The sequence below is a fragment of the Pteropus medius genome, unplaced genomic scaffold (assembly GCF_902729225.1).
Source record: "Pteropus medius unplaced genomic scaffold, Ma_sr-lr_union100, whole genome shotgun sequence".
Lineage (NCBI taxonomy): Eukaryota > Metazoa > Chordata > Mammalia > Chiroptera > Pteropodidae > Pteropus > Pteropus medius.
The window spans coordinates 4,047,327-4,074,604 of record NW_024340692.1 but is presented as its reverse complement, the minus strand read 5'-3'; the positions used below and the strand labels follow the sequence as shown (position 1 = coordinate 4,074,604).

Here is a 27,278-nt window from a genome sequence, read left to right as displayed (position 1 = left end):
TTAAGAACATAGCTCTCTTTTCAAAAGCCAATGCAAAATGAGGGTGTATTTTATGCAAGAGCAGCTCTTCTTGCCATTGGGCTTATGGTCTCATTCTTTCATACATCAGAGTCAGACTTAGGAAATTCCCTGGGAGCTCCCTCTGTCACAGGGACTGTAGTTTCTCCATTCGAGTATAATTCTGTTGAATCTTGGGAGATTTTTTTGGTCTTCGGGAACCTGTTATAAAATGGGTCTTCCTGGGGTGAAGAGACATCATGGTTCCGAGAAGAGGGTGTTGAGAAGACTGGCCAATGGGAATCTGGGTTCCAGTTTCGGTTTTACTAATACTGGCCTGGTGGCTTTAGGAAAGGTCTGTCATTTCCTTTGCCTCAGTAGCTTCATCTGTAAAACAGAATGATATGGGTGGGATGATAAAAATAAAAGCATCTGCCATTATGCTCGTAAGTGCTCAAGAAATTATTCCTTCTTGCCTGTCTGCCTCAGTTTTCCATCTGCAAAGCGGAGGATTGAACTAGAAGATCTCTGAGGTCTCTTCTGCTCTAACACTTTGTAACTCTGTTGGCAACACCTTAATACATTTCCAACTAACACTCCAGTGAATCTTAGTCTACAGATTCTATCCAATCATGATAGCGTTGTGATATTGACTTCGTATTATGATTTTTAATTTTCTTTATCTCGATTTTTTATTTCTACTTTCTACTTTATGGTTTTTTTTTTTTTAAGTTTTCACAAGCACTCTAGGGAATAAGAAGAAAGTATAACAAATTGGATGAAAAAATGCATTACAATACTAATACTAATACTAATACTAATACTAATATATTGCTTTTATTGGACACTCACTTTGTTTGAGGAGCTGTACGAAGCACTTTATAAACATTAAGTCATTTATTTCTCACAATAGCCTTGTGAAGCCATAATTATCACTCCCATTTTACAGATGAGAAAACTGAGTCTTAGAAATATCAAGCAACTTGTCACACAATTAGTGAATGAGTGGCAGAGCTAAGCCACAAGCCCAGGTCTGGCTGAATCAGAGCAGTGGTGTGCTGACCAATGGGCTCTTAAGAACAAAACCCCAAATCCCTGATTTGTAATGTTTACTGATTTCCACATGCAAATACTCCCACCATGGTTGATTTACCAACAGTTTAAAACCCCCTCAAAAAATTTCTAAATATTTAATGATCTGCCTTTGCAAGCTAATCGGAGTGAAACCCCAAACGCTCCAGAGAGTGTTCGTTGATCACCACTGACCTATGCAACCTCCTTGGATCACAGGTGAGGGGATCTAAGGGGAGATGGACATGAATAGAGAAAGTAGAGATGACAAATTCATTTATTCATTCCTTATTTCACAAAGGCTTATTGAGTACCAGCTAAGTTCCAAGCTTTGTGATATTTGCTTGCAATATAGGCATGAGTAAGATGGGCAGGATGTATGAGTGTGTGAGCCCAGGGTAAGGAGAAATGAATTCTTCCCAGTGAGCAGAAGGACATGGTTAGTTACGTATACATGGAGGCTTCCAGGTAACACACATTTTCCTTCTTTTCCAATTTGTGGAGGGGCTCCTCTCACTCAAGAGGTGTGCTCAGTTCAGCTTTCTGCATTTCAGAATGAAACAGAGAAACCAAAGATGGGGTCAAGAAAGGGATGATGACGCAGGAAGGAGGCTCCTTAAAGTTGGGATGTTGTCTGATTTACCCCTACATTCTTGACAGCTAGCACCATGCTGGGCACATAATAAGCACTTAATGAATATTAACTGACCAGATGAATCATTTATGGATAATGACTTGTGAGCTTCAAAGGAGGTGATTGGTAAGAAAATAAGCAGTGTTAGTGATCCCTAAGTATTTAAGGGCTCATATAGAGAAATAGAGTAAGCGGAGGGCAGAAAATGGGCAGGGACTCTAGATGCCCAGAGTGGAAGGAAAGTACTCTGACAAGCAAGTGTGTGTCCTGGAATGCAGTCTCGTGGCATGTGGGTGGGAATGATCTTGCTGAGGATGATCTGAAGATGGGGCAAATCTCAGGCTCCCACTCTGAGAAGCAAGAGGTGTTGTCACAAGCCTGCAGACATGTTTGGCGAGCTTGGGAATGCCAGGAATTATATTGTTTGCTGTTTTGTTTTCAAAGTTCAGTATGAGCGAAGCTAAAAAGTAATTGGTACAGCGAAGTTTGGTGATTTCTATGCATTTTATTCACATCTGTTTGCTCTCCTCTTTCTCTGATTATCTGAGAGGAGGTCGTTCTTGTGGAAAACCAGGGGTAGTTTGAATATTCTTATTTCTTGGGATCTAGAACTCTTTTTGTAAGAAGTAGGTCTGCATGTATATTTTGTAGATTATTTTCCTCATAAAAATGCCTTATATTTGTAGACAGTTCCTAGTTTCCCAAAATCTTTCCGATAATTATTTTCACTGCATCCTCGAAACAATCCCATGAGGTCACGGCAATGAATTCTAGTAGAGCGAGGGCCCAAGATCGTTCATTTTAGACACAGAGATCTTCCTATTCTCCTGATTTCCCTTATGATAATACCTACCTCCTAGAGTGAGCAAGTTTTGGCTGAGACAGAACAGTGGGTAAAAAAGGTCCTTTTTACTATCCGAGAACTTTTTTCTCTGTCGTGAAAAATTGAACCCGCCTGCCCCAGTTTCCCAGCCACCTTATGACTCGACGAGCAATTGCTTTAACTCTGACAAAATTAGGCCACCTCCAATCTAAATGGAGCTTGTTTTCAGAGTAAGACCCTGTATGGAGACAGCTCTTTCCTGAAAGGATAACAAAAGCATGCTTTTGTGTGTATTTCACTTGATGGAAAGGAATCCCCGGTGAGGCCATTTTTTCCCCCTGAATTCTCCCAAGTCCCAGAATGTATCTAAGTTTCCAAGATAATCTCAGAAGAGCCATTCATCTATGAAGATGGCGCACTTGTCTTCCAGCTCAGTAGACAGGGTGTGTTCAGAAGAGAAGGTGAGAGCGTGAGAATAGGGGAGTGGGAAGAGGGTGAGGGAGACTGAAAGCAAAAGATTAAGACAAATGAGGAGAAAATGTGTACCGACAAATGCTGACGGGAAAAGGAAAGAGACCAAAGGGCCAGCCCTGACTCTGGGGTCCCATCTGCCAGCGACATTTTCAGCTGATTCTTTTTAGGACCTGTCACAGTTTGCCTGGCGAGCTGTCACTTCTCATCACTTGGCTCTCACTGAGGATCTTTGTGTCATCACTGTCATGAAGAGACCTGGCAACTGGCAAAGAATTTCCTGGGGCGCTACCTGATACGCCATTACTTGCCTCTTATCATCTTAGCAGAGTAGTTACGCCATTGTCAGAGGTAATGGAGACCATGCCACTAAGAAAATTGGCTGTAATTTATTTATCAATTGTTTCTGCATACCACAAAAGCGGCCTTCTACTTTACGGCTGGGTCTAAGGTATTTGAGAGCCCCTGAAGTTCATGGTTTTCCGGTATTCTAAGTTCTACTTATGGCCTTTCCTGTATATGACACACAACACCACCCTTGTGGCTTGCAGGCCGTTTTCTTCTTTGCTTTCTTTAGTCACAAATCATCCTGAGGCATCCCTTAAGTGCATTTGTATTGTTAAGTGCACCGGCTTGATTTGGTGTTAATTCAATTTGAGTGCCCTTAATATCTTGTGGGGGTGATGCAATGCAGGCTGCCTGTACCTTGTAAAATCGGGTCCCAGGTCTGCCTGGGAGCAAAGCACCTTTCCCATAGCCATTTACCAAAGTTGCTGATAAAATTTTCATAAGGGAACCTTTTTAGTCTGACCCTATTGTGTTATTCTACCATTAAGTCTCAGAGAACTGAGCTGGCTTCTAGTGACAGCTTATCACGTTCTCCATTATTGCTGCCTGCCTGAAATGCTAACTGACTGGGTGTAGTGCAAACTCCCTCCCTCCCTCCCACTCTGATCCCTTCTGGGAAAAGCTTATGGCTCAGCACCTAGGGGCTAATGTGCAATCGTCTTTCTGTAGGTGCCAGAGAACTGAGCTCTCTTCCTGATGAACTGGTTTCCCTTCACCTTGGAAAGCTTGAGAGGCCTTGGAGGACTTCGTGGAGCCGGAATGATAAGAAAGTGATGGGGTGGGCTGAAATAGAGTAAGAGTTACAAGACACTTTACCTGAAAACACCCAAAGCAGTACTGACAGTGTCAACACCACTCTGACACATAGCTTGAACTGGAGAAGTAGGCCAGGTAGTTGTCTTTGGAATGTTGGCATTGGAAATCTGGCAACGTCATTAATTCAAAGAGAACTCCAATATCTGGGGTGGGATATACCTGAGTTTGCACTCAAATGCAGTAGCTTATCTGCCTTGTGAACTTGATCAAGTTCTTTAGTTTTGGAGCTTCAGTGTTTCCATCTGTGAAATGGGAATATTAACATATACTTCATGGGCTTTTTGTGGAGATTGAGTGGGACAATGCATGTAAAGAGCATGCAGAGTGACAGGCATGTAGACAGGATCTCTTAATGGCTATTTTAGAATCTAGGAGGCCCTCAGAGGTCATGAGGTGAGAAAGCTAGTTCAGGGAGTGATGAAATTATCTACTAGCACAAGATGAAAAAAAGAAAGAGGTGGGTACAGAAATCTGGTCTCCCGACCCCCACCTAGGTCTCTTTCTGTCCTTCTCGCTGTCTCTCCAATGATGTCCACAGACACTGGGAGCTTGGGTAGATTTTGGGTGCATGAGGCTACTTTCTATTTCCTCGATGATGACAGTTCTGAACAGCAGACTAACCTCTTCCAGGCCATTCTGCCTTGTTTTGATGGCTGTGTCTAAAGAGTGGCTCGAGCCCACTCAGAAATATGAGCACTGTCCTTACTTGTCTCTGCTGCTCTGGGTGAGAGAGCATGGTGGTCTGAGAAACAGAAATGGAGATGCTTTCTCAAAAGAACATTTAAAAATGATTCTTATAAAAGCAATACGTGTTCTCTGTAGAAATGAAAAAATCCAGATAAAATACAGATACTATAGTGAGAAGGAAAAAAATCACCTGCCACCCTACCACCTGTAAGCATGAGCCGCTGTGCTGTTTTCTTCGAGGCTCTTTTCTATGCACATGCACATGCATGCATGTCCAGGTCCTCACTCACTACAGTATATAGTTGTAGTTAAAAGCACAGTCTGGTTTCACCACTTGGGCAAGTTATTTAACTATTCTACTATTGTTTCCTCATCTATAAGCTAGGGCTTCATATAGTGCCTTCCTCAGAGGGACTAATCCAAGTAAAACACAGTGCCTAGCATGCAGTAAACATTGCAAGGGGTTTTCCTTTAGAATTATTGTTACGTGCAATAGAAACCTGGGCTCATATGATATATTCTGCTGGAAGTGCAGTTTTTATGAAGCTGTTTCGTCTTTGCTCGCACTCAGCTGCTGGACTATAATGCTTTCTTAAAATGCTCACCCAGACAGGGTCTCAAGTTCAGGTTGAGCCCTGCCCTCCTCCTGGCTCAGCATACCAGGGCTGAAAGGCGCTAATCATGTGTTCATCTTCAAAAGGATTTGACAGTATTAACACACGAATTCCTACAGCCTGACTCCTGTTAGGGTTTATTAGACCCATTTTACAGGAGGGAGAATTAAGACTAAATAGTATTGAAGTGACAGCATGGGGTCACCAAGCAGATGAGGAGGACATTCTGGCTGCCGAGAAATAAACAGTGAATGAACAGCCAGAGAAGTGGCTGGGCTGCTCCTGAGCTTGGGATTGGTCAAATTTAGACTGGAGAGAGTCAGGCCTCCGTGGAGCAAGGAGTAAGGCTGAAATCTGAAGACAAGTTAAATCGGAATCAAATGTCTCATGGAAAAGCTCTGACAGTCTTCTCGATGTGTGCTTGTGTGTGTGCAAATGTGTGTGTGCGTGTGTGTGTGGACGCGTATTACCATTTTGGTGTTCTTAAGCATCCTTTTGCGGAATTCAAACATTCTGAGATTGAAAAATGATAATTTTAAGCCAGACCGGGCAAGGTAGGGTCATAAATCAGGAAAGAAGACCAGGGTCTGGCTTTGTGTATGTGTATGTGTGTATATATATGTGTGTACATGTGAAAGGTGTGTACACATACATATGTGGGTATATGTGTGTATGCATGTCCATGTCCATGTGTGTAAAGACTGTCAGAGCTTTTCCATGCACAGTGAAGGCGCCAGCATGCAGGCCTCTTGGGGTGAGCGGGAGGAGCAGATGTGAGCCTGCGGAAGGGAACTGGTTTTGATGAAATATTGGCTAACGCTCGGGGCACCGAAGGAGAGGAGGCTCTGGTCAGGGAACTGTACTGCATTAGAATTTATAATAGATTAGCTTATCTGCCCCTTGATCTTCAAGGGTATTTGGGGAGCTAAGGATGAGGCATTTCTGCCTTGATTTTCACAGTGAGAGGAAACCTCTGGAACAGTATTTCCAGCCTTTCCCTCTGCACAGCCCAAGGCGGTGAGAGTTTGCTATTCACACCCCCACTCAGGTCATTTGGAGGAGGCTGACAGTCAGTGCCCAGGAATGCTGACATGCTTCAAAACAGCACACAAGAAAGAACCCACTCAGATTCCTAAGGGGAGCTGCTGTCGGTCCACCCCGAGTTGGAGTGTAATATTGGATGCGATTGCCACGGCTCCCCCTCCCGCAGCAGAAGCTCGAAATCCATATTTATCTGTCTGCTGGACTCCCCTCTCCCTGTTCATCTGTCTGTCTGTCTGTCTGACTCTGTCTTCCTTGCTCTCTGAGGTAAAGGGTGCTCGCTCTCATGAAAAGGGGAGAGTGCCAGGATGTTCCAGATGAGCTGCTGCCAGAGATGTTGCTTTAAACGCAATGAGCTGAAGCAGCCGGGAAAGGAAGAGCGAGGGGTGAAGTGTGGTTTGATGTCTGGGCGCACTGGGGAGATGATTCATATAACATGAGCCCCTCAGGGTCCTTGATTAAATCCCAGCCTAGCTCCCCCAGCTGAACTGGAACTCTGAAGTCCAGCCAAGGAGTGTTACTGGTCCTGCCTCGGCAAACAATTGGTGGGTCAGAGGCAAAGGCCAGGGGAGGGGTGATTCTTTCACTGGAAAAATTACCTGCTGGGAAAGAAGGAATTGTATGATGTGTGTGGCGGGGAAGTCCAGCCAGGAAGGACCTGGCTCTCACATTACAAGACTGCCTTCTGAAGCCAGAGAGAATTTTTATTGCCTGAGAGGCCTGCAGTCCCCAGCCAAGGTGCCTGTGGCATGGCTGTGGCAGGCTGTGGTGATGGGGGGCTGTGCCCCAGGGCTCTGGAAGCCAGGCTGGGAATGAGGAGGGAGGAAAGCTGGAGACGGGGCATCACTGTCCTCAGACTCACTCTTCTGAGGCAGGAGGGAGATGTAGAGGAGAGAGGAGATGCCCCGTTTCCTGTCCAGCTAAGTGCAGTGAGGCTTCTATTGTCCTCGTTTTGGCCTTTGTATGACATTTCACACTTTTGGCTACCTCATCTCTACCCTCCAGCTTCTTAAATCCTTCCTTTGTTTCAATGGATCTTCTCTCTGCTTCTCTGAGTGCACGCATTCTCTCTTTTTATGGAAATTGCATAAGCATCTTTCATATAGGGAAGCCCCCTGCCCCAATGCTTAGTTTGTGCAGATTTGGGTACAGAGACTTGGGGCATGTAACCCTGGTCATTGTATTTAAAGATGGACCTGCGAGCTAAGATGGTCTGATCAAAGCCAAAGCTGGAACTTCTGTTGGAAACTTTTGTTGGAACTTTTGGGACAGAGAATTTCTCATTCATCTGGGTTAATGAGAGGATAAAAGCCCGGAGCTTCCTAGGGCCACTATGATGAGAAAATCTGTCTGAAAGTGAAGCTACTGGAAAGGGAAGAAGAGTAAAGAGGTAGGTAGAGGTGGATTTCTGCTGGCATCATCTGAGCACTGGGATTAACTATACCTGAGGTCAGTGTCCATTCCCAAACTCTTCAATGAAACTAACTAAGAAACTTCTCAACCCCTTTTTTAAAATACAGTTGAATTTTTTTCTGCTAGTTCTAATTGAAAGTATATGTCTGTATGTTAGGTCGATACACCATTTTTGTTTTTCCTGAATGGAGGTCCTTCTCTCTCTTTCTACTACTCATCTATGTGTATCTCCCAAAGTTAATTACTTAGCTTTCTGTGCTTTCTTCTTTACCTTACTCGCTCAGGCTTCCCATCCACTCTGTGGTGTCAACCTTTGTGAGGATGACCCTCTCTCCCACATTTGTGGTTCTAACTTAGATCTTGTTCCCCATGTCCAGCCATCTATAACACATTTCCACATGTGCATCATGCACGTGGACATGCACAGCTGGCTGAAGTCAATTTGTTACTCCCAATCCTCTGGAAGGAGAGGGCCCCCCTTCTCCACTTCCTCTTCTTCAGCCATGGCATCTGGTGCCCCTAGTTCAAAGTCAAAATTATCTTTGATTCCTTCTTCTTCTCCTTCCTGCCCCATATTGAATCATCCGTCAAGTCTTCAAAAAGTTCTCTGGTATATGTCATCTTTTTTCCATCCAATACTCTCCATCCTCTGGTCTAAGATTTATCACATTTATCTCAAAAGTCTCTTACCTGGCTTTCTAATACCCATTTCAAACTGTCCTACCTATTTAGCACCCTTCTGTTCATTCCCCAAATACCTTTTTAACCTTTCAGCTTATCTGAGGAAACCAGATTTCTTACTGATGCTCATCACCATGCCCCTCAGATATTGGTATTCATGACCACGAGAAGCCACAGGAGCATCGTTCTGGAATGCTAATTTGACTTCAAGATTTCTTGGGGGAAGGTAAGTGTTTTAATGAGCAAGTAATTAAAAACATTTTGTATTAAAACAGATTGATCTTACGTAAAGTAGAATGCAAAATTCAGATGAATTTTAAAGATGAAACATAAATTTCAAAGACATTCTGAGATTGGAGAAGTCACCACCCAAGAGTTCTGGCGTTCTTTTTTGTCCCTGCCATTGGGAAGGAAGTTTGGAGAGGCACCAACATGTAGAGTCACGTCTAACCTCCTCGATTCAGTGTCTAGCTCCACTGGCCCTCTCTTTCCTACTCTCCTCCTTGTCTCATTATTTCCTGGAGGTGGAGGATCCTTCTGGCTGTTCTTTGAACTCAACATTTTCATGCTCAACCTTGTTTCATGTCACTGCCTCCTTTTCCAAATGATCTCCCCTTCTACTTCATCAGCCTAAATCACCTGCCTCTTTCAGGCATAAACACCAGTACCTTCTCTTACCTGTGTAGCCTTTGGAAACCATACCACTAAATGGATTATATACTAGACAAGATTCACTCACCAGTTCAAAACTCTTAAAAGTCTCTGTCTTCTCTGGCTGTGGGATGAAGTCCAGGCTCCTTAGCATGGCACTCTGGCTCTTGGCTGATCTGGTCTTGGCCTGATGCTTCAGTCTCAACTCTCCTCATGACCTTTCAAGCTTTGATGTCCAGACTTTAAGCAAGACTGCAGTGCCCTGAAAGCACAGTGGTCAGTCTCACTTTTATCTTGGGTCTCTCCACCCTCTTCTTCTCTTGTCTTTATCCATTATTGCTCAGCTCAGGCAAAACACCCTTCTTGGCCATCCCTCCTGAGCTACCACAGCCCCATGAGCAGAGCTCCATCTTAGTGTCCACTAAAATAGTCTTGCTTATCTTTTTCTGTGCTCACTAGATTGTGAACTCATGAAGTGCAGGAACTAATCATCTTTGTTGCCCCCGCCATGATATTTCTTAAGTGGATGAATTCACGAATAATAGGAGGTATCAAGAAACAAGATTTAGTGTCTTCGTCCTTTATCTATGTGATCTTGGGCAAGTCACTTTACCTTTCTCAGCCTGTGGATTATTTTCTAATCAATCATGTTCTTTTTTAAAAATTTTAAATTACAGTTGACATACAATATTGTATTAGTTTCAGGTGTAGAACATAGTTACTAGGCATTTATATAACTTATGAAGTGATCACCCTGATAAGTCTAGTGCCCATCTGACACCATACATAATTATTAAAATGTTATTGACTATATTCCCTATGCTGTACTTTACATCCCTGTGACTATTCTTATAACTGCCAATTTGTACTTCTTAATCTCTTTCACCTTTTTCACCCATCCCCCACCCCTCCCATCTGACGACCATCAATTTGTTCTCTGTATCTATGAGTTTGTTTCTGTTTCGTTTGGTAATTTTTTTTTTTAGATTCCACATATAAATGAAAACATATGGTATTCGTTTTTCTCTTTTTGACTTATTTCATTTAGCATAGTACTCTCTAGGTCCATCCATGTTGATCTCTATTTGCTTGAGGGTTCCTGGGAATATCAATGGTTTCAGGTGTACAACATAGTTACTAGACACTTATATAACTTATGGAGTTATTACCCCAATAAGTCTAGTGCCCATCTGACGCCATACATCAGCAGACTGAAGCTAAAGACTGGACCTGGGACTAAGACCACAGATGAGAAACTAGGGATTGGTGGGTGAACCGGATCAAGGATGCCTCTTCCTCTTCAAGGTGGTGTAGTTTACACGCAAAACCATACTCAGGTTTGGTTTAGGAGCTCTGGGTAGAGGTCAGTAGAGTGACAATTTGGGGTGAGACAGCATATTTTTATACAAATAATTCTGTCCCAGCCCACAGGGAAGCTGTCAATTATATTTTTAAATTCCAAGAGCTCTTGTTTTGTTTTGTTTTTTTACTGAAAATTCCTTTTATAGGCACTCTATTCTCGTTTCACGGATGTAAAATCTTCTCTTATTTCTCAGAATATTAATCATGTTAATTAAGAAATATTTGTTCTGTTCTTTGCCTTGTCTCTATTTCCTATAAATTCTTTTTTTGGTCTCTTTCTTCTAGGTTAGCGGTTTTCCTCAAGAGTCTAAGAGCAGAAATCCTTTATATTTATGTATATTTAAGAATGAGGGGCCAGAAAGTAAAGGAAAAACCCATGCGCATAGGTAGGACTGCTGAGTGGTGGACCTCACCAAATTGTGATCTGGCAGTTGATTTTGACACCAACAAAGGTAGATCTTTCTATTGGAGTCATCAGTTTCTGCAATCTCCCATCTCTTCTAGTCGCCAGACTCAGGTGGGGGCAAACAAAGTGGGAAAGTGACTGAAAAGAGGGGTTTCAAATTTTTGCTTAATCTTCTTATTTTCAGTATAGCATCTCACTGCTCCTCTCTGCTTTACCTGCCTCTAAGTCCAGAGCCCTTCTGGAATGATCTAGCCACAATGTAAACCTCTTTTCTTTCCTTTTCTTTTAGTGGCTAGAGAAGAGGGTGGGGAGTGGCTAGATTTTCCATAAAGACTTTCAATCAATCTCCCGATTTTCAGCCATATATTCTAACCTGCCCCCCTCCCCCACTCCCAATGTTCTGAAACACTCAGTGCCTTCAATTACTGAGCCGTTCCAGTTTTTGTGACTGACTGTGCTTCTTGTTGGTTCCCAAGCCCACCCTTCCATCCAGTGAGGCTTCATCTTTATTGACTTCGATAAGCTATCTTCAATACCTTTCTCCTTGTTCGGCCATGTTGGGTTGAACTGGAAGTTGGGCTGACTTCCCTTTAAAAAAAATTATGTTTTTACAATACAAATACTTGTTTCTTTCTAATTTTTCCCTATGCCCATCAGTGTCCTGAGTACTCGAAGGACATTGGTGACCACCACAGACACTGTCTTTTCCTCACGATGTTTACAGTCTAGTTGGGGAGAGAGACAGTCAAACAGGAAACTTACAAGTGAGAGGAGTGCTACGAAAGGATCAATACATTGAAGGTTTCGTGAAAGGAGCAACATCAAAGCTGAGATGATGTACATAAGTAGGCATTAGCCAAGTAAAGAGGTGAACCAGGTAGAAAAACAAAAATGTTAAAGTTTGAATGTAAGAGAGAAAAGGCACATATAAAAATAAAAATAAATTCAAAAAGTTACAGAAATTATTAAAGAGAGGGAGGTATGAAGAATGGGGCTGGAGAGGTAAGAGAAACCAGATCACACAGAGCCTCACAAGCCCTGATATTAGATTTACTTTGAGGACAGTAGGAAGGCACCAAGTGCTCTAAGTACAAATGTGACTGCACCATTTGTGTTCTTTTTTGGGTGGGAGGGGTGGTTTACCTTGTTTTCTATTTCTTCCAGTTTTATCACTGTTACTTTATATACATTAAATGTATATTGTGAGATTCCTGTATTCCCATGATGGTTATATGGTGCATGTGTTATTGTTCTTGCTATTCTTTTTTTTTGGTCTTGAAGTTTATTGTCAAATATTGAAATCTATACTCTGACTTTCTTTTATTCATATTTGCCCTGAATATGTTTTCATCCTTTCATTTTTCTGTTTCTTTTAATTTCTCTCATAGACCACATATTTTTGATATATATGCAAAAACAAATTTTAGCTAATCTGAGTCTCTGTCTTTCCTATACTTTACTTATCCTTAAGGCTATCTCAGATCTATCTGTATTCTATCCACCTAACATCTCTCTATTATTTATCATCTATCATCTGTCTATAATCTTACCCTGAACAAGTTGGACATGTTAGCATAATCTCACATCTCTTTGCTTTTCATTCTTTTCTTAAATTTTCTTCTTGATATTGTTTAAAACTTTTGTTTTGTGTTATTATGGATACACTTATTTCTATCTGTTTCTTAATATTTTAGACAAAAATAAATTCTACTAAATTATTTGAATCCCTTTATTTCCCATATGTCTTTAGCAATCTCCTGGATTTACTTCTTGCCTGAGTTTTCTAAATGGTTCTTTGTGCAGCAAACCTGCTAAAGCCTTATATGCATGAGAACATGTCTATTGAGCCCCTAGATTTAAATTGTAATTTGGGTGAATATATAATTTTATATTAAAATTGTTTTTTCTTTTAGAGGAAACAGTTACCATGTCTGGTTATCTGTGTTGATGAGAGGCTCAGATTCAGCTCCTAGAAGAGGGGCAGGGATGGGTGCCAAGGCAGAGTGCTCCATGTCCCACAGAACATAGCCCACCTCTTCAATATTTTACCCCTCCATCAGGTCATAACTTTGGTTAGTATCCTCCCTTAAATGCCCTGGAAAGGCAACCTGGAAAGAGAATAATGTATACAGATAAGTTTTTCAAACTCTGGGAAGCAACCCATTAATGAGTCATGAAATCAGTTTAGTATAGGGGTGGGGAGGGAGAGAGGAGGAGGAGGAGGAGGAGGAAGAAGAGAAGGGGGAGGAAGAAGAGGGAGAGAGGGAGGGGAAAATTGGGGAGGAGAGAAGAAGGAGAAGAAATAGAATGGAATAGAATGAAATCAGATAGGATAGAATAGAATAGGAAAAATATACTGGTCATACCAATAGTAAGCATGATGCTTTCTGCAACTCTTTCATTTGTACAGGGCTATATAGATACTGAGTCACTATGTAAAATATGTTTTTTTTTTCACTGTGAAAGTCAAAATAAATCTGAAGAACCAATCCTGAGGCAAAAGGCCATGGAGGAGATAGGAGTGAATGCTTAAGGTCAGCTAGCCAGTCTACTTTGTTTTATCAGTTCCTCACCCCACAGGGTGTTGGCGCTGCCTTGGTTTTACTCATCTCCCACTTCCCACCTGGCTCATACTTTTGGCTTCTTTTCTGTAGGGAGACAGACGATTATCCTCCAGAGGTAATGTAGGCAAGAGTAGAACTTGAGAGCTTTCCCTCAACTGTTCTTCATTAATTCACTGATACCCATGTCCCAGGTTGGCCCTCCCCACATATTTAGTCTACCTAAGGGTTCCGCACAGTTTTTATATTAATTCTCCAAATCAATTCTTGCTTCCTATTTCTGTAGTCCTTCCAGGTTGGTTTTGTGGGAGGGATCCAGCAGCTCAGGCTAGTTTTCATCTTGATGGGAAACAGGAACCATACCTGCAGTGTAGCCTAGAACCACCATGGTCCTGTGCCCTGCTCCTCAGCATCCTGTGCCTCCCACAGACTTCACCCCCTCTCCCTGCTGCCCGGGTCCTCCCACTCAGTAAATTCTTATGCTGCACTCTCTCTGTTCCCCATGCACTATCTTTTTTGACTTTGGCCTTTGCCTGTGATTATTGGAAACCTCAGGCCCTGGCCAGCAGGGAAATTTATAGCTAAACAATTACATTGTTGAAACCCTGACAAGTCCACTCTGGTTAATGGCTCTGAAAATAAGGGAGAGGTGTAAACAATTAAATCTGTGAGGCTCCATATAGTGAACCTGCAAAGATAGACTTGTAGGACCTATTTACTTTGATGGGAATTTTTTGTTTTCTTTTCTTCTTATGTTATTGTTCCAAATACTAGTCTCACTCAGTATGGATTCATTACCTGGAGAATGACTTGGATATTTGGATAATCATCCTCTAAATAGTTTCTTTTTTTCCCTTTCCTATTATGGTTTTTGAAACTTGGCCAACAACAATGCAACAGGCAAACAACGGACTGAGAAAAAAATCTGGGTTACTGTGCTGGGTTACTAGTAAATTATCATAGATTGGATGCAGGTGGGATTCCTTAACTTCCCAGCCTGGCAGAGAGCTTTTAATAAAACAGCACGAGGAGGGAGGAGCTGCTTTTGAAAAGGCGGTGTCATGGAATTTGGGGAGGAAAGAAGAAGGCAGATGCTCAATGGTCAAAGATAAAAGTGCACTGCCAGAAAGGGCAGGTGAGCCATCTTGGGCAACCTGAAAAATTGGGCCTTTACTTTACCAGGGTAGATCAAGTCGTGGGTCTGATTTGTCACTTCCTTGTAGTAGTGTCATACCTGTGCACCTTTGCCGTGGTCTCTTGGTGGGTGGGGGGTACTTCTCCACCCTTTGATTTTAGGCTTGGCTAAGGGATTTCCTTGGGCTAACAAGAGGTTCATGGATGTGATGTGAATGTAGGCTTGAAATGCACTTGTGAGATTGGGCTTGCCCTTTTGTGCTCCTGCTTTTTGCCATGGAAAGAACACACCTCAGGTAATTGCTGGTCCAGACAAAATGAGAGATGTGTGGAAGAGCTCTAAATCCAACCCACAGCCAGCCAAGCCCTGCCTACATCAATAGCCAAATGCCCGTCAACTCATAGATATGTGAGGGCAAAAAATTTTTTGTTGTTGATTTCCAGAGATATTTTGTGGTTTGTTATGCAGCTAACCTGACTGATGTATCCACTTAACAGAGCTGCCCTTGGACAAATGAAGGAAGCACACTCTACTCTTTTCTGAGTTGATACTTGAGTTTAGTAAGTGGAGGTGGTTTCAGAGCCCAGGAAAACTCTAAACCATTGCTTTCTGTGGCAAGGTGACCAATCTAAAAGGCAGTGCCATCGTCTCCAAGGAATAGAGGGGAGAGCAGAGACATAGTCTTCAGCACTTGCTGAGATGCAGCAAGGAGAACTGAGGGATCAGTTCCAGCAAAGAGGAGGGAAAAGGCATTTCAAAGTGTTGTTTACTGTGAGAGATCAAAGTGAAGGCCTTTGGGTGATCTACACAGAACCGTGCCAAAATAAAGGGAAAAAAAAATGTTCTGAGAGCTTTTATGGTCGTGGCTTCATCAAGAGTGAGCAGAAATTCACTTTGCCTTGACCAATGTAGCTTTTCATTCAAAACCGGAACTTTGATTTGATTTTACTGATGCTAGATCTCAGTATTCAATACTTAGCATAGTTGCTAAACGAATAGGAGATGCTCGATAAATTGACTCGTAATTGATAGATTATCAGAAAACTTAAACCTAATCACAGCACTGCCATTAATTAATTACATGACTCTAGACTAAAAGCTTAACCTCTAAGTTCCCTCATGTAGAAATGAGCATGAAACTATTTGATGTCTGTAGTCTCCATAATCGTTGGGAAGATAAAATGAGATGAAGATGGAAAAAGTCTGCAATGCCCTAGAACTGATAGAATGTTATTTCTCTATAGATACTGCTGTCTTGGTGCTTGGTGCTTGTGGAGCAAAAAGAATGCTGAAGCAAGAATGCAGCCTTGAAGGGGTCGTAATGAGATATTTTCCCCTGCGGTCTCTACAGGAAGATGGACCAAAGAAGTAACAGCAATATTGCTCTGTCCTTTCACCATTGTAATTTGTAAGGCCAAGTTAGGTCTCTGGTTTAGGAAATTAAGCTTTTTATTGCACCTTACACTGTATGCTGGGAGTCCTGATTTGACCTCTAATTGTTTTGTAAAAGCATGTCCGCAGTAAGCTGCACTGCAGTATTCAACCAGCAACATTAGGCCATCTCACCTCTTTTTAAAGATCTCCAGCGACATGGTGTTATGGCTTGAACCATGTTTTTCCAAATTCATGTGTTGGCTTCCTAACCCTTCAGTACCTTATTTGGAGATAGGGTCTTTACAGAGATAAAGTGAGGTTATTAGTTAAAGTGAGGTTATTAGTGTGAGCCCTAATCTAATATGACTGGTGTCCTTATAAAAAGAGAAAATGCAGTAGTCACCCCTATGTTCCAAGACCAGTAGTGAAAGCCTGAAACTGCAGGTAGTATCTAACCCTACATATACTATAGTTTTTCCTACACATACATACCTTTTCACTTAAAGGAAACTCTTTACAGCTTCTCTTGGGCATTTCCAAATTGCCAGCATCACTATTCTTGAGCTTTGACGCCACTTACTTATATTAAGTAAAATAAGGGTTACTTGAACATAAGCACTGAGATACTGTGAAGGTGGATCCGATGACTGAAGAAACAGCTAGTGATTAACAGGACAAAGGAATAATTCACGTCCAGGGAGGGATGAGCAGGACTTGAGGATTTTATCATGCTACTCAGAAAGCATGCAATTTAAATGTCAACAAGTGTGGAAGGGCCAAACTGAGAGAATTTCTGAGCAACAGAGCCTGGGTCATAATGTGCCTAGCCTTCCTGATATGCGAGATAATACATTTCTTCGCTGTTAAGAGTCAAATGTTTTAATTGACAGAGAGCCTTAAGAAAATAGGAATCTTGTGTTCTTGTCAGGTATGTATGGTACAGCTCCCGAAGTGGGTTAGTATGGGAGAAAACCCAGATTTTAAATGGTGAACTGTTGTCTGTGTTTGTTTAATGCAACTAAAGTGTTTGCTTCCTATTGATTAGCTTTTTTAAATGCAAGCCAGAGATGCTCACTGAGCCCTCAAATGACTTCCCCACTGATCCGATATTTTATCCCAATTATTCCACGTATCTTATATAGAGTAGGGGTCATCACATGGTGAACTGGACACATCTTATAAATGACACTTGACTATAAAAACCTTAAAAAACCCTTAAAAATCTGATACTGATTTTATAAAGCTGTCTAAATTATGTTGAAAAAGAGGTATTTAGATCATGTATGACTGAAAAAAAGGAAAAATATATTACGGCCTTTCATTTCTAGATGGCTGCTCTTAGTGAATGTACTTAGTGTCTTCCTCACAAAAATGTAAATATTCTTTATAGTATATCTCTGATGGCTTGAAGAACTTGGAGAATGAAGGGATTTATGCTGTAAAATTATTATTTTCAATATTTCTGATCAAATAGCTTATAAGGAGGTGAATTATATATGTTTCAAACTGGTTTGATAAAAAAAAAATTTTTTTGTCCATGTATTCATGCTGGATATGATGAGTTTTTAAGTTTTAGGCATTCAGTCTCTTTTATGCAGCCTCACTGTGATACCCAAGGACTGGCAACCTTGGTTCCCAGTGGTCCCAAGTTCTCTTTGACCACTGTAAACTTTCATCAGTGCTTCTGACCTGGATGTGAGATAATTTGCTTTTTTAGAGGCAGAGAAGTATCAATTCTTGAAAAGGATAAACTTTCCTAGTTTCATTCAAGTAACCAGTGTATAATTTCTAGTTTTCCTTCTAGTGAACTTATACATTTGGTGTGTGTGTGTGTGTGTGTGTGTGTGTGTGTGTGTGTTTATGTACACACATGCGTGAGCTTTTTATAAACCAGTAGCAAACAGCTTAAGAGATGTGGTCACACAGAATGGACTGTGCATGCTTTTTTTGAGTGAGAGATAATAAATCATTCTTCTCAGGTGGAATCTTTTATTTATGCTTTGGGATTCCATTTTATCGAGAAAGCTTTGGTTTTCCTTTTTGGCTTTGTCTAAGCTGTACTTTAGCGAGTAATTCAAATGAAGCTGACATTTATTAGTGAGGACATGGTCCACTCCGGTCTCATACTCACAGTCCAGCTGTTGCCATACCAACTTTGCTATGGACTTTTCTATTTGTAAGTATGTGAGCGTAATGACAATGCTGAATGGTTGCAGATATACTGCTTATAAGTCAGTGGAATAAAATAACTATCCATTTCCATACCATAGGAATTGGTTATCAAGGGTTTTTATTTTGTTATGAAAAGAGCGATATCTTAAAATCTGAGCAATTAGATGGGGTTACCATAATCAGGAACATAAGGTTTTAGTAATGGGTTATATATTGAGAATATTCCTATTGTCTAAGACATTTCACTCTCATCCTTTTATCCTCACAATAATCCTGGGTTAGGAGGGCCCATGCCATTATTCCCGTTTTATAGTTGAAGAAAAGCAACTCAAGGAAGCAAAGTGACTTTTCCCAAGGCCATTCAATTCAAAAGTGGCCAGTCCTGGAACTTAAACTCAGTGCTTCTGAGCCTACTCTCTTTCCACCACAGAAAGAAACAAAGTTTGAAACAGTACTCTGAGAGCGTGTCTGAAATGTTGCCTGTGTTGTTCTTGACACTGATTTTTTATGATATTCCACAGAGATTTTAAATAACTCTCTTTGTTGGAAAATAGAACTGTTTATTTGGGTTCTCTGGCTGGCATGCCTGTTAAATCTTTTCTACGTTATTAAATACTTCTTACGGCAAGGGTGGGGTTGTTTCTAGAAAGCCATTGCTTCACATTCCTCCCTTAGAAATCCAGATATTTAGATTCTCTGGAGCTGGACCCTTTCAAAGTTCACATGATGAAAGGATTCACTGCTGTTGTTAGCTCCCCTGTGGAAGAGTTAAAAGTTTCAATGCTCTTTCTGCATCTAAGAGATATTATTTTGTCCTGATAACCATAGCTCCTGGAATTCACTCTGTGAGTTCAAAAACTCACTCAGTTAACAATTTTTTGAGTGTCTATATATACTGGAGGCGCTCGGCCCCTCCCTTTAGTGATCCTATCATGTTTTCTTGTTTACAGAGACTGTATTCAGGAGCAAACAGTCGATTTTGCTGAGATTAGTAATAGACTAAAGAGACAAAACATTGTTTTTCTACTTGAGTTACTTTGCTCTTACAGAATATTCCATTGAGTGAATGTTGGACACAGGTGGTTCCTTTTAAACCTGGATCAATATGTTCCAGAAGTTGTGCTATTAACATTTGAAATCTGTAAAGCAGCATGCTTAAAGTAAAGGCTGTTTCTTTAAATTAGAGAAAGAATGTCTTTTGGTCCTGGGCACCATTTCTGTTTAACTCTGGAGAGCATCAGAGGTGGGCTACCAACTGTCTGGTTTGGATACTGGGAGTGGCCCCACCGAGCTGGAAGGCAGCATGTCAGAGAGTGCCGGGCAGGGGAAGGAAGGAAGTAGCTTGCATGCTTCCTTGTCCTCTTCTCTATGCTCCTGCCCTGATATTGTTCCATTCCAATGGCTTGCTGCATTGTTCAGAGCTTGATCAGAGAAACAAAAGCCACTCTAGGCATTATAAGCAGAAATGTCTTTAATTCAGAGAATAAGAGGCTTACAAAACTGTTGGAAGGACTGGAGAGTTAAGGCCAGGGAAGCTCCTACTGCTCATCTCAGCTGCCTGCAGCACTGGATTGGGTAATTCTCGAAAGCTTGCCTGGAAGTCACTATGAAATCTCTGTGAAGCCAATGCCACTGGCCTACAGCTCCAGAGCAGGCAGCTCTCTGGAGCTTGTCTGGAAACTCCTGCATCTGCTGACTGACAACACATCTGCCTGGAACTCATGCAGGGGAACTCTGGTTTCCAAATGTAGTGCAAGGGCCACTGAGAGGCAGACTCTAACCCACAACTATACAGGGGAAGATTTCTGAGAAATGTGTTTTCAGGATCCTCTCCCATGATGCAGAGGAGAATAGAGCAGGAGGTGGTGTTGATGCTGAGTTATCAGCTGACAACCGAGGACATTGCCTGTATCTATTTTAAAGACATTTTTTTTAGTCCTCACTACATGTAAAACACTGTTACCATGTAAGAATGCATTAGACCAAGGCTGCATGATGATCACAAATACAACGATGATTACGGATATGAAGGTGAGTGCTAATTAGAATTTGGTATTCTTTATCCTCTTTAAAAACTTCTTTTTTAGGAAAAAAAAAAAAGAAATAGAGAAATAAAAATGAAGAGAGAAGGAAACCAATGATGGCCTCACTTTAACCTATCTTTGTATCCCCAAAGTAAACAACTTCATTCACCAGTGAAGATAATTTTTTAAAATTTTGTAATAATCATTTCAGTTACTTGCTGAGTCTTTACCAAGTTTAAATGAATTTCAAATATTGGCAAAGAGTTTATATTCCACCATTAAGAGAGAGATTCCTAAATCAACAGTTCTCAAAATGTCTGTAATGCAGTGAAGCCCTTCTAGGATATTAATACAATGAAAAAAAATCTTTCTTTTTAAAAGTAAAAGTGAGATGATGAGAGAAATAGAAAAATTAATCTTGTAGAGAATTGCCTTCTCATTTTTTCCTCCAGCTCTTTCTTTTTCTAATCCCCATTTCAGCATTTACTTGTTCTCTAGTCTCTCTTTCTCTCCTCACACCAATTGTGCCCTTTGCTCTTCCCTTTCTTTCATTTCCAAGGAAATTTGGCCACAGCCAGTAATGGTTCTCCCCCGCCCCAGGAATACTGATTGTATTAATATAAATCATTTGTGGATAACATATGATTAGCCGACTGCTCAGGCCAGTAGGTCTTGGAATGTGCCCTCCTTCCAAAGCCCTCTTCCCTCCCACATATATCTTCATCACTGGATTTCAAAGACAGTTAACACACAGGAAGAAGAACCATTTTTTTTCCCCCAGCATCTCCTCCTCCCACCAAAACTCACCATTGTATCCAATGGGAAAGAAATGAGATGATCAGAATTTTTTTCCTTAGAAAATTTGCAAAATGAAGCCCAAGAGACAGAGCATGCCAGATGCTGTGGAGAGTGTGACCACTCAGTCCCTTCGGCCACACATGCTGAAGTCATGAGGTCGGGAAATCTGACTCAGGAGTCACCATGCAGTGTGGGAGCTGACCAAGCACCAAATGGTCTGGGGCAACTGGTAACCCAGCCAATCCCTGGAGCACAGGCCTGGTCTGAGGGCGTTCTTGGGCAGGAGTCAGCTGGAAGGAGAGAGAGGAGATGGGACTACTTCAGCACATTCTGGGAAATCCTGAAAGGTGAGATCAGTTCCGGGGTCACGATAAACTGCGGACTGGGTACCCCTGCAGTTGTGAGGGAAATCCCATCTTTTCATAAATTCATTCCCTCGATTCATCCTGAGGCTAGAGGTCTGCCCCACATGAACGGCGCCTCAGCTGCATGTGCCCAAGATGAGTAAGATGTGATATCCAGTCGGCTTAAATGAGAGGAAGTGAGAAAGCACATACTTCCATGCTTTTTCTAGTATGGCTTTATCTTTATTAAAATTATAATTGGAGTCAGTCATTACTTCCTATAAAAATGAACCAAGTCATAAGAATGAAACAAGTTTTTAAATACAGGCTCTAGGCTCGACTTGTTCCTCACTGAGCCCAATTACAATTAGTTCCCACTCTGTCTTACACTGTCATTCCTGGTCCAACTGGCATATTTATACCAGTCTTTTATGGATTCAGAAGGCTCAAGCTCTGTGCTCATTTTTTCCTATCTTGACATAATTTGGCAAAGCAAACAGGATTCTTTTCTTTGGCCCTGCTAATCAGCCCGGAACTCACATGGAGAGACATTCCCCAGACATGGAGCCCTGCAATCAACACTGGCCCCTGTGCCCTGGTTATATGAATTCACATAACAATCACCTGGGAAACTTGTTATAAAGGCAGATTCCAGGCTGCCAGCCCCAAACGTCTGGGTGGGCCACTGCAGATCACTGCATCTTAGTGAGTTTCCAGGTGAGTCTGACAGAGTTGCTGAGAAATGCCAGCCGGCCTGGGACAGCTGCATCAGGAACTTCCTTTTTGCAACGATGCCTCCTTATGCCTCCTTTGGTTCTCCCACCCAGCAGGTGCAGACATTTGCTAACAGAAGTTCTTTGCTGGATGTCAGAGCATTTTACAACCAGCTTTCTGCAGAACAGTAAAAAACAATAGAGTTCAACTTAAACATAGCCAAACAACTTTTAATGGAGCAGTCGACTGATTTCTTCACTGAGCTCTGCTCTGAAGCAGATCTGAGACACTCTGTTCACTCTGGACATTTTTGCAAGTTTTTCCTGGGCCCATCTCAGATTCGTCCTGCAAGAAACTGGGACCGCCATGTGGAAACTGGTCTCCCAGGACCATCACACTGGTTTATTTCAGACCTGTATCCCCAGGGGTCGGTGGGAGCTGGCTGAAGCCTCGAGCCAGCTGGGTAGCAGAGCCTCATGCCCAGCACTGCCTGGTGGCCTTCCGAGCTTCACAACATGGGTGGTCTGCTTGCTGGCAGTGCGCAATGCTGCAGGAGTTCACAGCCCCCTCTGGGGGACATGACGAATGGCCTCGCTGACAAAATGTGGTCTGCTTTCCATCTCTGAGCCATGAACGGTTTCGTTTTCAAAGCAGGAAAACAAACCACGGGAACCAGACACAACACACACAGGCCACAAATGATACAGCCATTTTTTCGTCTCAAATAAGGGACCTGAAAAGGTAAAAGAAAAACAGCTTTGTTAGAATTCTTTGATGAAAAGCTAATATGGAAAACTTAACCAGAGCTTGTAATGAAGCTTCCTGCGCCCTGGTTGAGATTCAGTCCTCTCTGGTGGGCAGCCCTACCCGATACTGGTCTTTTCCAGGGTCTTTCTAACTGTGCTCCAGCCCTGGTGCTTCCCAAGCTCCTTAGAGAGGGGATTGGGGCAGGCCACACAGTGCTCTCAGAGCCCCTGCACCAAACAGCTCTATTTCTATCTGAGTCATTAATATATTGCTAATAAAGTCTCTTTTGAAGAAAAGGTTCTGCAGGTAAAGGACATCTGAAATACTGTAGAGTACTGTGATCTCACATGCATTCTAATGGGTGGTTACACTAAAGAAAGGAAGAGAAAAGAATTACGAGAAGTGCATTGATTTCCGTGTTCCTCCTCTCTCTGACGGTGCCCACCATTTCCATCTTTAACCCTCTGCTCCTCTCGCTAGGGGTGTGCATGCTAACTTAAGGCTGAGTTATCAAAAGCAAGAAAGAACTAGCAAAGAATTATGTCTCTATATATTCTGAATGACAAGAAAAGCACATTGGCTTACCAATACAATAAGTGAGTCCCCTGCTTCAGCCTATCCCAGTTGGCAGACACTAGCCCATGGGCATAGAGCCTGTCCTCTCTATGTTCCTACAGCAACATGGGAAATACAACAGATAACTCATGGTGGCCACCTGGTTAGTCATGGTTCACCCTTCCATGCCCACCGCAAACAAGTGCTCCCCACTGACTATGTCTGTAAGTATACACATGTGTAAAATAAGTATGTTTAATAAGTGGCCTTGTTCCCCCTAAGCGGCCATAGCTAACTGAACCAATCTGGGCCAGTGGATTCTTCCTCTCCTTGGTGTCGTGGTTAAGAGCATGCACTGGTGCTAATGTAGAAGGTGTGGTAAGAAGTAGGGTGATAGGTGTTGTGGGTGAAGAAGACATGATGAACACAGGTAGGGAGGCATAAATGAATAAAGAGTGTATGGTAGGCTGGAGGGAGCACCTAGAAAGGAGGGTAGGGCCCCTGTTGTGTCATGTTAAAGTATTTGCAATTTTCTCTTAGGCAACTGGCAGACATTAGGAGGCACCTTAAATAAGGAAGTGAAATGATTAAATCTAAATCTCACAAAGTTAACCCTAGTGGCTCAGTGGAATACGAATAGGGAGTGGTGAGGTGGTTGGGAAACTCTCTCTCAAAATAGTTCATTTGTTCAGTCTTCAAAAACCTTTATGCAATGTTTGGCATGTGTCAAAGGAGAGAGGGTAAAGGCTTAAACTGTGCTGGTCATTGTGAGAAGAAGGAGAAAGAGATTCGCAACACAGATCCCACAGGACTTGACACTGCTTTGATGTGGTATGATGAGGGAGGGGCAGGAGTCAAGGGTTACCGAGACCACAAAGGCACTGATAGGGCCATTATTCCAAAGGGCACAAGAAAGAAGAGGAGCTCTTTGGGATAGAGATGGAGGAGTGGTGGGGATGTATACGGAACTGCGTTTCCTTCCTGAGGACTGAGACTATCCTAACATTCAGAAGGTTTTCAGGAGACTTAGCATGAACCCACACCTTCTACAAAACTAGCGTTAAAGTGAGGAAGTATGTGCAGCAATCAGAACGTGCTAACAGGGAGGTCATCCAAAGAACAAATTATTAGAAAGGAGTGTGACCCCCAATGTGAAAGCCCTTTCAGAAGTGGTCGTGCCACCCAGCAATCCATAGCAAAGCCAGGACACGATTGCGTCCTGTGAGGGTGGGCTTCTTCGGAGAACTTAGATAAATATTTGGGCCCATGGAAGAATGCTGGCTTAACTTCTTTCAGGAAAGAATGCTCAGAGTAATGAGGTAAGAGCAAAAAATCCTATTTTCTGCCGGTTTTCTCCCCTTCTTCACTCCTGTTCTTTTAGAACTCTCCTCAGAGGCGGTCTCTCAAGCTTCTGAAACCCACACCTGGCTCCAATGTACCCCCGCCCCATATGCAAGCATGCATTAAAATATGGACAATTCTGTGAGTAATCAGGATGTTTTTCTGCATTGCCTACTTACCCATAGAAGTATTAGAAAGATGGAGTGGTGGGGAATATGAGAAAGAGCAGGGCTTTGGTGCCAGACAAACACTGCGTCAAATTCTGCCTGATGTGATCCTGGGTAAGACACTGAGCTTTTCTGAGCCTCCATGTTTTAAAACCTCATTACGCTTCTTCAGTGTGGGTGGTGATGTCTATGAAATCTCTAGTGCTTAGTAGGCATTTGACAAATATAAAATGAAATTAGTACTATGTGACTACACACCGTTAAGGTTTCCTTGTTTCATTGTTCATCATAGTGAATAATGGTCTCAGCACATCCTCCAACAGGTAAAATCTCTAGAAACAAAACTTTAGCAAATATCAGTGTGGAATTTATTCATGTTTTATTTAATTACTTGGGGCATTTAATGAAAGAATGAATTATTAAGTGAGAACATTGATTGTTCCCTGTGTATGGCAAGATCTCCTGTGTATGCTTAAAATAGCTCCATAAAACGTAGTGCAGGCGATAGTAAATTAAAGAAAGGGAGGAAAATGGAACTAAGATTGAAAACACAGTTTAGCTCGTAAGTCTGCATAAAATGATAGCCACACCTCAATTACCCCCCACCCCCATTCCCCACACCAGGAATTCTGGCTATCTAGCACGGTATGGAGTCCAGACCCAAAAGAGAATCAAATGCTGCTGCAAGAGGTTAGAGATGTCCGACTGATTGATTCATGGTGTCCATGCCCCTCCAGATCCTCTACCCTTTTTCACCCCGCTCTGGACACTAGAAGCCTTGGTCTTTGGCTTCTCGTTGGGTTTCTCCAATGGGAAACCCTTGCAGGACGTGGAAGGAAGAGAAAAGAGAAGGTTTGAGGTAGTTATCCTCTGGTTCTCTCAACTGAGATTATTGTCCCTTCCCAATGGGGTCTCTCTCTATGACACTCTCTTTCCAGATTCCAGGTTCTCTTTCCTCACCCCTTTGAGTCTAGAGGTGGTAACAGCTCCCTTGTTTTAGGCCTAGGGTATTGCACCATCCCTTGTGTGGTGCATTTTGCCCACACTTGGTAAATAGTGTTTGAAATAAACCTTTCTAGAGTTTTTCCAATTTGAGTGTGTCATCTATTTCTTGCTGGGCCCTTGACTGCAACAATTATACAAGCCAAGTCTCACTGGTACTTAAGACTGAGAAATCTGGAGTAAAGAAGGCAAAAGGAGAAAGAAGAAAAGCAGAAAGAGGAGAAGGGAGTGGAGGACAGAAGAGTAGAGAAGGCAAGCTACAAACTGGGGTAACATCAACAGAGTGGATACATGATGCATGGGGCAAAGAGGTGAAACACCGAGATTGCAGTCGGGGTCCATCCAGCACACTTAGACTCCCCAGCCCTTTAGAACATAGCAAGTGTCAAAGTAAAGCCACACAGGATGGTCCACACAAGCGGGTTGGAGTGCTTAGTGCAAGGGTAAATTGAGGTAACTTAAGTCAATAACCTCTGAGTGCTTCACTATATTAAGACACAGTCTATGAGTTAATGGTTACAGTTTATGTAAGTGAACATCTTGGAAATAAAGTTAAATTATATTCGGTATGTATTCCAAAAGGGAAAGCAATATTTGTTGAGAGCCTACTCCTTGCCAGAACAGATATATTTTAATCCTCCTAGCAGCTGAAATGAAAATAGTATTATCCCCATTTTATAGGTAAGGAAGAATATTCAGTGAAATTAAGTAACTTGCCCAAAGTTACACTTTAAAAAAGTTACTATAAAAAAGTTACTTTTAAAGCTAGTTTCAGAGATAGGAGCTGAACACAGCTTTTCTGATTTCATTGAGCAACCACACTATCTCAGAAAAGGGTGAATGATTATCCAGAATGATCCATGAACATTTTTAGTAGTTGAGGCATGACTATACACTTCCACATTCTGCTTGTTTTTCTAGGGCAAACCTTGCTAAGACTGCATCATATATAAGGTGCATCATTTTACTATGAGATTTGTTGAAATAAATAAATGGATCTCTCTTAGTGGCTATGATTTATTATTGGTGAGAAACCAGAAGTAGGACAATATTGAGCCTTAAATGTAGCTATCGAGAGAGAGAGAGAGAGAGAGAGAGAGAGAGAGAGAGAGAGAGAAGCTTACATTTTGCTCTCCTTTGCACTCCATGCATTGTGCTCCAGATGGTCAGCCATGCATTGGTATCAGTCAGTTGCACACTATGAAATGTTAAATGGGGCTAGCAGTTGGAAATGCCTACTGTGAGAAATGAGGAGAAAGAAAGTCTGAGCTTTAAAGGAAAACAGACATGAAAACAATCAGCCTAGTCTTTCTAACCAGGTGTTGCTTC

The 27,278-nt window shown here is 42.1% G+C and overlaps 2 long non-coding RNA genes across 4 annotated transcripts in view; one reads left to right on the top strand and one right to left on the bottom strand.

Annotated features, from left to right (window-relative positions):
* On the bottom strand, nt 1–21,380 carry LOC120611098 (uncharacterized). Of its 2 annotated transcripts, XR_005655084.1 has the most exons (3): nt 21,089–21,380; nt 9,336–9,509; nt 1–384 (listed from the first exon to the last, which is right to left on the bottom strand). It is a non-coding gene; the product is annotated as an uncharacterized LOC120611098 (long non-coding RNA). The 2 variants fall into 2 exon arrangements; XR_005655082.1 differs by lacking the exon at nt 9,336–9,509 and having other exon boundaries at nt 21,089–21,376.
* The window catches only part of LOC120611171 (uncharacterized), a 37,669-nt gene continuing 16,027 nt past the window's right edge, over nt 5,637–27,278 (top strand). The window contains exons 1-3 of one of the 2 annotated variants that reach the window (XR_005655090.1): nt 5,637–7,047; nt 8,690–8,822; nt 15,956–20,288. This is a non-coding gene — a long non-coding RNA (uncharacterized LOC120611171). Of the gene's footprint in view, nt 7,893–8,689; nt 8,823–15,955; nt 20,289–27,278 lie in introns of those variants that run through there. The other variant, XR_005655102.1, reaches the window with a different exon arrangement.